The following is an 11,494-nucleotide window of genomic DNA, read 5'->3' on the forward strand; positions in this document are numbered from 1 at the left end:
ACTGATCATGATATATGCATGCAGTGCCGCCAATGCCAATACCCACGTTTTAGCTCACAAAAACATTAATTTTATATTTCCTGTCTATTATATATATATATATATATATATATATATATATATATATCCAATGCCAGTACCCACGTTTTAGCTCCCAAAAACATTAATTTTATATTTCCTGTCTATTATATATATATATATATATTGTTACGGACGTAATTTACCGTCACTATCTTACGATCACTTGCAACCAAAAAGTAGAGAGCACGGTAGTTCGAGAGAACGCCTCCGATGCTTAAGTCAGTGATTTGAAGATGCTGATGATGATGATGATAATAATAATAATAATAATAATAATAATAATTCGATCTCTTTACTTACCTGAATTTTCCTTTATATAGAGCTCCGTGAGTTATTTTTGTCCTCTTATCGGATATTGGCTATCATTTATTTGAATTCAAATTTAGAGATGATGATTCATCTTTTAGCAAATTTGAATGATAACCTCTTTTATCTTATTGGCCATGGGTTGGGTTCCCTTGATACTGGACTGGGCTTCTTGGTAATGATACATGTTTTGGTCATAAGTAAGGGCCCGAGTCCACCTTAGGGGCTAACTGGTCGGGATGCCCTCTCCAGTTACCCTGCGAAGTCGATTCTAGGTGTCGTTTCTTTCTTCGAGGCGTGTCAGTACACCATTTCGTTTCCTCCCCTCGGGCACGTCAACCGTCACTTCATTTCAACTCCTATTTAATGATTATTTTCCCTCTTCTTTTGGTCTTCTGTCTTATTCACGTTTCTTACCTTCTTCTTCTTTTCCGAGTTCTTGCATTTCCTTTCTCTGAGTTCTTGCCTCTTTCTTTTCTTGCGACTTACTTCAACCTTCCATGGCTTCCTCTTCTTCTAAGGGTAACGTAGTGGTTGCTACTCCGGACTCTTCTCTACCCCGCGACTCCCTTCCCCGAATTGCTGTTGCTCCCCTGGCTTCCATTTTTGTGGGTTCTTGCGGGTCTTCAACTATCACTTCGCTCGAACTGGAAAATGCTTGAAACAACTTCAACATTCCTGATTCTGTCGACTTGAAGGTTCCTACTCCTAACTAGAAAGCCATTGATGCCAAAGGTTTGGCCGTCTCTATTGCCCTCTATTTTGCTATGTTTACCATGGGGCTTCAATTACCCTTCGTGTGCCTAGTTCGCGACGTGTTAGACGTCTTAGGGCTTGCTCCAGCTTAGTTGGTGCCTAATGCTTGGAGAATTTTGATGGCTTGCTGTGTTTTGTGACAACGGGTCTTGGAACCTGTGGGCGACAAATACCCAGATCTAACAGCTCGTGAATTTTTCTACATTCATGGTTTTAGGCGTTTGGATGGAAGTCTTTGCAGTTTTATAGCCTGTCGGGCCTTGGTTGATTTAGAGCGTAAGTATTTGCATGTGAATGATTGCACTCACAAATTTTTCCTTGTGATTGGCTCTGGTTGGGAATTCTCCGCCAATAAAGCTCTTAACAAGGAATTTCCTGTAAGGGCATGCTGGTCCCCTGTCCCCAACGGGGATGACTATGAAGCGATTCTTTCTCCCAGTAATTTTGAGACGTTCCTGATGGTCCCCAGTCGGGCCCACGTCTTAGAGAGTGAGTTTTTGGGTGCCTCTCACCGGCGGGTGTTTTGAAAAAGAAGAAACATCCTGGCGAAGGCGGGAAGAAGCAAATAAATGTTAAAAAGACTCGTATCTCACCTCGTTCAGACGAGTCTATTTCATCCAAAAGTGGTTCTTTACTTCCCTCGGCGGCAGGTGGAGGTACAAAATTGGTATCTCCCACTAAAAATAGAGTGGGGCATCCCTTCTGGCCATCTGTAATGTCAAGTTGAGTTCTTCTCGAGAGTTGTCGAGTAAAACCACCTCCCAGGAAGGTGGAAGCACCAAGTTGGCCACTTATTGGGAGAAACCGAGTGTTATGTCCACCTCTATGGATCCACCACCTCTTTCTCTAGATGACGTCATGTTGCAGGCCGAGGAAGATCTTGAAAGTATAATCGCTACGGAATGCAACCCTCGACGGCTCCAACTAATGACTTCCAGCAGTAAGGTGATAATACTTTGGAAGAAGAGGATATGCTTATTTTGAATCCCATCCTTCTTACAACGCCCCTTCCACTTCTGCGAGCTTCTTGCCCTTTGAAACTTCTATGTCTCTACTGACTTCGCCCTTGCCAATCGTTTTTGTGCCCTCTGATGGTCCTTCGGATCTTCCTTGGTTGGAGGGGGCGAAGAAGGGAGTGTTGAAGAGTTAACTGTTGTGTCTAGTCCTCCTTGACTCGACAACTTCGGGTGGGGTTACTCCAGACTTGCCCTCTGTGTTTCCAGCTCTCTTCCTCGTCAGTGGTAGTAGGTTTTTGATTCCTTTGCCATCGTTCAGTGTTTCTCCTCGAGGATTGATAAGGTTGTACCCTGTCAAGATGAAGCTGGTGAGATGGAGGGGGCCAAAGACTGCTCTGGTCCTCCTGCTGATCTACATGTTAGCGCTTCTTTGTCTATTTTGATTGAGGTTGCTTTTGCTCAGGAGAACTTTGCTACTGCATCTTTGCCGGCCATCAACCTAAGAAGTTCCTCATGTTCTCATTCGTTAATCTCCTCGGTATCTATACATACTTGTTGAGCGGAGGTCATCAATGCTTTTGTTCAACAGCTTCGTAGTGTCTTTGAGCTGGTATTCCCTCCGTGCTCGTTCTCTTTTTACTTAGTGATTTGATCATAACATATCTTAAATGTGTTCCCCACCTTTTTTTTTTTTTTAAGGGAGTTGATTGCTTGGCCGTTAACTTGATGACATGCTTCATTTGGAGGATGAGAATAGCCAATTGGCTGACGAGTTGGGCCAGATTAAGGCTCGTTCCCATTCATTCGATGGTGAGTTAGTTACCCTTCGTGCCCAAATTGCTTCGCTCCGGGAGGAGTTGGCGAGTTCTGCTGTGGATGCTGACCACTACCATTAAGAGGTGGTAGCAATCGGGAAAGAGCAGGATGACCTTGCCATTCGCCTAAATCAGGTTGAGGGAGTTGTGCAGGAAAGGTACTATGTAGTTGCATAGGTAGAGGCTTTTAAGAAGGAACGAGATGAGTTAGCTGTTCGGGTAGAGCGTGCCTTGAAAGAGCGGGATGGCTTCGTCGTCAATTTCTACGTTGCAAAGTTAGAGGTTGAAGAGTTAGCCAAGTCCTAGTCCGACTTTGCTTCTCGCCTGGCCTTTCTCGGAGACAAGCAAAGGGAGTTGCTCATAAATCTGGGGGCGGCTGAAGGGGTGAAAATTGAAGCTGAGAAGAACTTGGCCGAGGTGAAGGGCCTTCTCAAAAACAGTGACCGTCAATATCTTCAGCTTGACGAAGTTGTTAAGTCTGCCCAAAAAAAGATTACTATCCTAGAGTGGCAATTGGCTGAGCTGGGCCCAGTCTTGGAGAGTTCCTAGAACGACCTTAATCGGGTTCTTCCCTAATTGGTTGCTGCCCCAAGATTCGCTTACGAGTGTGGTATATAGGTTTTAAGTTGGGTGTAAAATAGCTCCGTGAGCTTCTTCTTCGGGAACCCACAACGAATCTGCATACTTTGGAAATGAAGTCTATTCGGGCTAGTGAGGTTGCCCTTCATTTTCGTGACTCCCTTGGTCGGGCCGAGATGCCTAATGCTTTTTGCCGCCCATCCTGATGTTTGTTTAGCTCGGAGTTTTTGTATCCCCCTCGGGATTTGTTTTTTATTGCTTCTTCTGGGTGACCTACATCATGATATCAACTCAGATTATTCATACCTTATGTATTAGCTTTATGTTGTTTACAATTTCGAGCGTTATGTCGCCTATCGGCAGGAGCTTTCCTTGATCTCTTTAGCTCTTTTGGGCTAGTGTGAGAGTTCCTCGACCACGTCACCTAATGGCGAGAAGGTGTTAACGAGAGATTTCCTCGACCGTTTTAGCCTTCAAAGTTTTAGGCTCATGGGAGAGTTCTTTGACCACGTCGCCTTTTGGAGAGAAGGTGTTAATGTGAGGTTTCTTCGACCGTTTTAACCTTTAAGTTTTTAGGCTTGTCTGAGAGTTCCTTGACCACATCGCCTTCTGGCAAGAAGGTGTTATTGGGAGATTTCCTCGATTGTTTTAACCTTTAAGTTTTTGGTCTCATGGGAGAGTTTCTCGACCACGTCGCTTTCTGGCGAGAAGGTGTTAACGGGAGATTTCCTCGACTATTTTAGCCTTTAGATTTTTAGGCTCGTGGGAGAGTTCCTTGACCATGTCGCCTTCTGGCGAGAAGGTGTTAATGAGAGATTTCCTCGACCGTTTTAACCTTTAAGTTTTTCGGCTCGTGGGAGAGTTCTTCTACCATGTGGCTTTCTGGTGAGAAGGTGTTAATGAGAGATTTTCTCGACCATTTTAACCTTTGAGTTTTTGGGCTAGTGGGAGAGTTCCTCGACCACATCGCCTTCTGGCGAGAATGTGTTAACAGGAGATTTCCTCGACCATTTTAACCTTTAAGTTTTTAGGCTCGTGGGAGAGTTCCTTAATCACGTCGCCTTCTGGCGAGAAGGTGTTAATGGGGGATTTTCTCGATTGTTTTAACCTTTAAGTTCTTTGGCTCGTGGGAGAGTTCCTTGACCACGTCGACTTCTAGCGAGAAGGTGTTAACGAGAGATTTCCTCGACCGTTTTAACCCTAAAGTTTTTAGGCTCGTGGGAGAGTTCCTCGACCACATCGCCATATGGCGAGAATGTGTTAACAGGAGATTTCCTTGACCGTTTTAACCTCTAAGTTTTTAGGCTCGTGGGAGAATTCCTTGACCACGTTGCCTTCTGGCGAGAAGGTGTTAATGTGAGATTTTCTCGACCGTTTTAACCTTTAAGTTCTTAGGCTCGTGGGAAAGTTCCTTGACCACGTCGCCTTCTAGCGAGAAGGTGTTAACGAGAGATTTCCTCGACCGTTTTAACCTTAAAGTTTTTAGGCTGGTGGGAGAGTTTCTCGGCCACGTCGCCTTCTGGCAATAAGCTGTTAACGGGAAATTTCTTCAACCGTTTTAACCTTTAAGTTTTTGGGCTCGTGAGAGAGTTCCTCGACCACATCGCCTTCTGGCGAGAATGTGTTAACAGGAGATTTCCTCAACCATTTTAACCTTTAAGTTTTTAGGCTCATGAGAGAGTTCCTTGACCAAGTCGCCTTCTGGCGAGAAGGTGTTAATGGGATATTTTCTCGACCGTTTTAACCTTTAAGTTCTTAGGCTCGTGGGAGAGTTCCTCGACCACGTCGCCTTTTGGCGATAAGGTGTTAACAGGAGATTTCTTCAACCGTTTTAACCCTAATGTTTTTAGGCTCGTGGGAGAGTTCCTTGACCAGGTCGCCTTCTGACGATAAGGTGTTAACGAGAGATTTCTTCAACCGTTTTAACCTTTAAGTTTTAGGCTCGTGGGAGAGTTCCTCGACCACATTTCCATATGGTGAGAAGGTACTAACAGGAGATTTCTTTGACCGTTTTAATCTTTAAGTTTTTAGGCCCGTGGGAGAGTTCCTCGGCCAAGTCGCCTTCTGTAGAGGAATCCCTTGTTTTGGTTTGTTATAGGTTGAAATAAATAAATCAATTAAACACGAATTTTTGGAACGTCGCCATTCTATTCTCAAAAATAAACAAATAAATTACTAATTTGGAAATTTTACATATCTTTGCCTTAGGCGTAATCTTCATTCTGATTTGATTGTATCCCAAGTAGGCATCAATAAAGCTAAAAATTTTATGCTTTATTGTTGCATCTACTATCAGATCTATCCTTGGTAATGGAAAACTGTCTTTCAGGCAAGACTTGTTGATGTCGGTAAAATCCACACACATTCGCCAATAGTGGGAGGACTATTTGTTCTTCAGTATCCACGATACTCACCTCTCCTTGCCCTTGTTTGAGTTCCTGCACATAACATTCTCTTGCTAAGATCTTCGCCTATTCCTCTTGGTCTGTGCACCTCATCTGTTGGGAACTTCATTTTTAGATGATAGGTCGAGGTAATGGTCTTTAATGTATTCAACGTGGGTCATCCAATGATAGCATTATATGTTGATCGAGTTCTCACTATTAAAAACTCAGTTATCGCCGTGGCGACATAAGGGTCTGTGCCTACAGATATTGGTAACGTAATGGACCCCATTGATTGTAACGCATCTTCAGTGAACCCTTTCAACGTAGTTGGTGCTGGTTTCAGCTGTTCTTTGCCGATTCTCATTTTGCTGAAAGCATCCCAGAACAAAATATCTGCCGAACTTCTATTGTCAATCAATATCCTCCTGGTAGTAAAATATGCCACAACATTGTTACCACCAAAGCATCATCATAGGGATATACAACCCCTCAACAATCTTCCTCATCAAAAGATATTGTGGGGGATATTTGTACTAGGGGCTGTTTGACAGGCCTCTATACATTATAGACTTCTTCCTGAGGAAGTTGGGCCACCTCTTGCATATTCATCGGCGATTGTGTGTATCTCTCCCAAAGGTGGGGTTCTCCAATTTTCATCTGCTCTTGTTCTTCGGTCCCTAGGTTCATTTGACCTCCTCTACCTTTTTGGTGATTCCCATCGCCTAGGGCTCTTACTTCTTCATTTTTTGTGCTCATTCTTTCGTTCGCTTGTTCGTCGTAGGGGGTAATGTTCTGGGCGATCAATCGTTCCAAATCGCCACTATTCCTCATTTCTTCTACTTTTAGTTTCAACTTGTAGTAGTCCTCAGTTCTATGTCCCCTTGTTTTGTGATAAGCGTAGTACTTCTTGGTCTATCGTTTGTTATCATTGATTGGTTCTTTTTCCTTTGTTTTTTCTGAATAGTGTACATAATTGCCACTATGCCTTCTTAAATTACCATCCCGCCTGGACTCATGTTGGTATCTCTTCGCCTTTTGACCTCCATCTCGGTCTTTCTTCAGTCCTCCTTTTGGTTCTTGTTCACTTATTCTTTCTGGTTGGGTGGTTAAGGAGATCAAGGTGTTTTCAGCATTCACAAAATCATTAGCCCTGTCCATGAACACTCGTAAGGAGGAAGGGTTTTTTCGGGCCATGAAATGGCTCCTTAGCCAAACACAGCGCTGCTAGCATGATTTTCTCGTCTTGGTCATCGGCTGTCATTTTTTCTTTATTGAAGCGTGTCAAATATGCTTTCAAACTTTCATCCTCCCATTGCTTGACAGTCAACAAGTATGCGGTAGGTCTTCTACGCTTTCTACTCGCTATGAGCTGGGTCAAGAACTGTGGGCACCAGTTCTTCAAAACTTTATGTGGAGTTTGGTTGTAGTGCACCAAACCACCCTCTACCCGATCCCTTTAGAGTCAAAGGGAAAGCTTTACACGCAATTTCTCCCAGGAATCTATGAAGCGTCATATGGGCTTTGAAAGTCTCCAAGTGCTCCACAGGATCTTTCGAGCCATCGTATAGGTCCATCGACGGGACTTTAAATTTCGCGGGTAGAGGCATCTTCATGATTTCCGTAGAAAATGGTAGATTTGTGCTGGACAACAACTGATCGACCGAAGAGGATGTTCCTATCTTCTTGGCCATCTCCTCATATTTATCCATCAAGCTACGTATGTCGTGGTGCAACTTCTTCGCTTCTTCGTTCTCTTGATGTCCTTTTCCTGCACTATTTAATCCATCTATACCCTGTCGGCCGGACTGGTTGTCGCATCCTCTCCTGATGGCCCATTTCGTGACTTGAGAGTCTCATTTTCCTTACGTAGTGAATCCACCTCTATGGAAAGCTTCTTTATCATCCCCTCTATTTCCGTAATATTCTCTTTCATGTTTTGTGAAGTTTCTTCCTGATCTCTAGTTGCCTGAGACCGAGTGGTGATAGGCATGTGAAAAGCACATAAAGTGTGAGACTTAACAAATCCAGCAGATGGCACCAACTATTATGGACGTGTTTCACTGCCACTATCTTACAATCACTTGCAACCAAAGAGTAGAGCACAGGGGTTCGAGGGAACGTTTCCGATGCTTAAGTCAGTGATTTTAAGATGATGATAATAATAATAATAATTCGATCCCTTTACTTACCTGGGTTTTTCCCTTATATAGAGTTTCATGAGTTATCTTTATTCTCTTATTGAATAGTGGTTATCCTTTATTTGAATTCAAATTTAGAGATGATGATTCATCTTTTAGCAAATTTGAATGATAACCGGACTGGGCCATGGGCTGGGTTCCCTTGGTACTGGACTGGGCATCTCGGTAATCATTTAGGCTTTGGTCACAAGGGCCCAGGTCCACCTTAGGGGCTAACCGGTCGGGATGCCCTCTTCATATATATATATATATATATATATATATATATATTAATTCTCTAAGGAATGATATATCCAGCTAAGATTGACAGGTTAATCGATATGTGTTAACATCGTGTTTCGCACACCTTTAGGCCAGACTCCGACAACTCAGGTATTTAAAAATGGATCCTGCACAAAGTATGAAAGGCTATAACTTTGAGAGGACGGTCTTGGGGCCGGGTAACCTCCGATGTCAAAGTTAGTAAATATTCTTGGAGAGTAGCAAATAAGTAAGAAAGTCTAGGGATTAGAGAGACTTTTTCGATACCTAGAGCTTTCTATTTATACTCTTTTTAGGGAGGGTGCATATAGTCTTTTTCCCATAAAGTCCATGCTTCTCTTTTTGTGTATGCTGTCAGACTTTCTTTAATGCAACATGGCTTTGCGTCGGTTTCAAATTTGGAATGTGACTTAATCAGCAGCATCATTAATGCGGTGTGGTTACCTGACCCTTGATCCAATTTATATGAGCCATAGATGACCTAATGTTGATGAATCAGGGGTCCTCTATGTTTTTCGTGTGTTCTGTACATATACTATTCCCTAAGGCAGCCGCAGTGTGTCAGGTTGATCTATCTTGTCGACTGTATAGTGCCCCTCCCTGGTTGACGTTCTGTTCTTTGCTTGGATAGGGAACCCCTTTGGGCCGGGTTTCTGAGCCGAGGCCCGATGGGCATTTCTTAGGGGGAAAAACCCCCTTACAGTTACCCGGCCAATTCTTCCCGGACAAGTTCGGGAGGAATTCTTTTTATTCCTTTTATTCTCATGCCTGTCAAGTTCCCAGCATGGCCACACGCTAAGTGACTGTTTGTATTTCGCCTATGTGGCAGCACAAAGTCAGTTAGGCTTTCGCATCGAATGACTCCCCTTCGACTTCCGCATCATGGCTCCAATGTTTCACAGCCATTAATTCGTGCGTCGTGCCAGCAGATATGCTTTTCAGAAGTTGCGTTAATTAAGGGATCCTGGTACTTGAGTGGGACACATGTGAGATACGTGGAATTATGATGCCTCGGGAGGATGATCGTATTTATTACGCTTTTGTCTTGTCATGCTGCGATTTCCTTTTCTTACTTTCCTTCCGAAGTTTCTCATCAACCTTTCCTGCTCTTCATGGCCTCGGAGAAATCTTCGTGTTCTGGAGATCGGGAGGTGCCCTTTGGCACTGTTCAAGCTACTGTCATTCGTGGTGATTCCCTTTCAGATGACTTTGTGGGATTTTCATGGTGGTCGGTGGTTACTTCCGACGAATTGGAGGAGTTGAAGGTGACCTACAGGATCCCCTTGAAGGTGGAGCTCGTAGTGTCTTCCCTCACTGGCGGAGCGGTGGAAGAGGAAGGCTACGAAACCAAAGTTGGGGTGTATTTTGCCATGTTCTCCTGTGGCCTGAGGTTGTCGTTTTGTCGAACGGTGCTTGAAGTGCTAAGCTTTTTTATGCTGGCGCCCGCTCAACTCCCTCCTCTTGCATGGAGGATTTTGGTCTCGTATTGTATTATCTAGCGTCGTGCTTTGGAGGAGGCCGGGTTAGATTTTCCCAATCTCATGGCCCACAAGTTCTTCATTACTCATAGTCTAGTACGGAAGGGCCGACATATCTATAGTTTCTAGCCGATTCAGGAATGGGCTTGGATAGAGGAGACATGAGAGGCATAAGGTGGTGAAGGGATACCCCCGCAAGTTTTTCTTCTTGTCGGGTGAGGGGTGGGAATATCTAGTTGGGTAGACTGTTAAGCAGTTGTTTTATGTTCGTGCCAACTGGGGCACTGTAGATGACGCCTTGATTAGCGGCCCTAAACCGAATTCCAACGAGCAAGTGAGACTGGGGGTCGTTCGGGCCTGTGTGATGCGCATCCAAGCGTTGTTTGTTTGGAGGCTCTGTTGTCAAAGGGTTAGTCTTCACCGGTATTTGGTTCCCCTAACCAATCGACGCTTTGATGTGGGGATTCCCATGAATCCGATTGCTCCTCCTGTTTGCAGTTGTTCTCCGAGCCCATTGGTTGAGCAAAAGGGGAAGAGACCCCACAGTATTTCTCCCACTTCTGCTGACTCTGATAATGTTCCCATTCCTCATGGGGGCCGTCCATCCTGGTGCTTTGACTCCCTAGACCCCCAAAGGTATCCAACGAGACGATGCCGACTGTGACTCCTCCTTGCATCGTGCCGCCGGCCCAAACAGTTGCAGTTGACGCTGCCAGCGATGTAGCTTTGTTGAAGTATTCAGAAATGGTGGAGGATCCTTTCTTAAACATAGCTAGTTGGTATTGTGTCTACATGATATGAGCAGACGACTGAGCAGCAAATAAACTCTGCAAAGTGGACCAAACCTCGTGTGAGGTTGTACAGGAAAGAACCCGAGCAAGTACAGAGTTGGACAGGGAAGCATTAAGGATAGAAATGATAAGTTGGTCCTGTAAGAGCCATTTTGAGTGGGCAAGATTTGGACTACCATTGATTGTGGGTGGTGGAGGAGGAAGAGAGCCATCAACATAGCCAAACAGTTGATGCCTATTTGCATAAAAATATTTCTGTAAGTGTACAAAATCGTAACAAATAGTAAAGTGTTTTAAAGAAAACGGATATCGAACCTATAGGAAATAATTATGCTATTGAGTATTGAAATTGACTAAATTAATTACGATTTGAAAAATCAAAATTGAAGAATGGTTTATCTAAATTAAACTGAAGAAAAGAACATTAAAATTAAGATTTTAAAAATAATAAAAATAGATATAGAGCATTTGACTTCACCTAGCAAATCCCACCCAATTTATTCTTCCTTGTTATAGAATCCCAATTATCTCAAGTTGATGATAACAATCCGTGAACTATTCAATATTTTCTCTTGATTAATATCAAAAATATCTCCAACTAATAACTCCATATCTCTATGTGAATTTAACTAATTAGAGACTCATTAAGTTTTTTGGATTTTTCTTGACAATCACATTAGTCGCGGTAAAGCATCTCTGTTTTCGCTCAACTAATGGTATTTAATTTTAGAGCTTTAATCACAAATCATCTCTCAGTCTCATTACAATCCAAAAGATCGAATAACAGTTAGCTAGAAAATTGTAAGCATTAATAACAATGAATAAACACTCAATCATAGAAATATTGAAAATAAAATAACTTGAAATGTAAACTGTGTGTTCAATG

The sequence above is a fragment of the Juglans microcarpa x Juglans regia genome, chromosome 1D, assembly GCF_004785595.1.
Source record: "Juglans microcarpa x Juglans regia isolate MS1-56 chromosome 1D, Jm3101_v1.0, whole genome shotgun sequence".
Taxonomy (NCBI): Eukaryota; Viridiplantae; Streptophyta; class Magnoliopsida; order Fagales; family Juglandaceae; genus Juglans; species Juglans microcarpa x Juglans regia.